This window comes from Marmota marmota, unplaced genomic scaffold, assembly GCF_001458135.2.
Source record: "Marmota marmota marmota unplaced genomic scaffold, marMar, whole genome shotgun sequence".
NCBI lineage: Eukaryota > Metazoa > Chordata > Mammalia > Rodentia > Sciuridae > Marmota > Marmota marmota.
In genome coordinates, this window is record NW_025999982.1 from 19492681 (window position 1) to 19494623 (window position 1943).

Consider the following 1943-nt stretch of genomic DNA (forward strand, 5'->3'; position numbering starts at 1 on the left):
CATGCCTGAGACACTATAGTACTCTCCTGGTGGACAGCTGGTCTCACATCTCCATACACATGGCAACAGAAGATTTCCTGCTGTGTTGCTTTCATCATGTTGTTCTTAAGTCAGAAGACTGGGGTGCTCTACATGATCCAGTCCAGTTTCCAATGTGCTCAGAACTTCCCATAGCCCAAGTGCTGACTATGACCATGGAATTCTGTCACATAGAGAATTCTAGTTTGAGTCCCAGTAAACTAAAAAAAAATAACTTTGGCATAACTAATGCAATGCTTCTTCATAATCTATATTTACACAATGCCTTGAGTGCCAGAGAGGTAAGTTAATATGGAAGAAGATATTTGGGAAGTGAAGGTCAATGCCCCAGGATTACCTGGACATGTTTTTCTGTTTCTGTTTGTTACAGACTGAATGTTTGTGTTCCACAAAGTTCATATGTTGAGATACCAATCCTCCCTGTGTTGGTATTAGGAGTGGGTGGTGAGTAAGTCCTGTGATGGAGCTCTCATGAACAGCAAAAATGTTCTTATCAAGGGGGCTTCAGTGAGCTCTCAGCCCTCCACCATGTGGGGACACAGCCAGGTGTCAGCCATCTATGAACTAAGAAGAAGCACATTGTCACATACTAAATCTTTCCAGGGCCTTGACCTTGTACTTTCTGCTCCTCAGAATGTGAGGGGAAAAAAGTATTATATAAGCTACTTAGTCAATGACATTTTTTGTACTACCATCCCTAGCTATAAAGATACTCTTTTAGGTCTAAGATGGCATCCAAATTTTTAGTGCCCTAAAGGTGAAACAGCTCCCAATTACATTTTAAAAGGCAGGAAAATAACAAATTCTAGCTTTCTCTTTGACCTGAGTAAGACTTGCATCTTTCTACCCAAGTGGAAGTTATGGGTGATAAGTATTTCATTCAAACCTGCCGTACTTTCTGCATACCTATCACTCCTGAAAGACAAAAACTATCACTGGATACCTAAGGAAATAGAGCATCACATGGTGGAAAAATAACTCAACTCCAGGGGCCCTTTCATGAGCCAGTCATGATGCTCTCAACTTTACTTATAGGTTAATATTTATCTCTTAAAACAACCCAAGGAGTAAAGTTATGTCTAAAATTTTTGTTAGCCACATGACCAGATATAGGTACATAGAACATAGTGACTTGTCTGGAGTCATAATCATGAGAGAACTTGGGCTAATCTCTGCATGGAACCTCTGATAGTACAAATAGGGTTTGTTGTCTGTGCTGTGGTTTGATCTGGGCACAAGCTTACTGTGATTCCTGTGGCTAAACACCTGACTCCTAGGTAAGCTCAGACAAAGCCCTTGGCCCAGCTGTTTAGCCTCTCCCTCTCTTAACTGTTACCCTGCAGGCTCATCGTCATATTCAATGTCAGAAGTTCTCCCAATTGTTTCTCATAAAACCTGATTCCACAATCTTCTCCAGAGGCTGAGCCCAACTCTAGTCATGTTTGCATTGTTTGAGACTCACCTAAATACTCCCTTACTTGGTAAAATTCTTTATATGGTTATAACTAGGGCATATTTAAGACCTTCATTTATTTTGTGTCAAAATGGAGCTTTTGAAATACTATTAAAAATAATGGAGATAGCGACGCAGGGATACAGCGCTGCAGTTTCTGCCAGCCGTGCAAGCACCGTACTCAGGGATGAATTCTGGGTTCGAGACGGGGGAAGGAAGCGGTCCATCTCGGTTCTCCACACCGGTCAGACCACAGAGGAGGCCAGCAGCCACCATGTTGGAAAGCTGATGTCACCATACCTGTTTTCGACTGACCGCAGCTCATTCAGCCATAGAACAGGTAATTTCAGGCTGTAATTCGCCTGCGGCTTGCAGACAGATTGCTAGGGTTCAGTGCCTGGGTGCTTCTTAGAACCTGATCTTATCGGAGCGAACACCGAGCGCGGGGCGG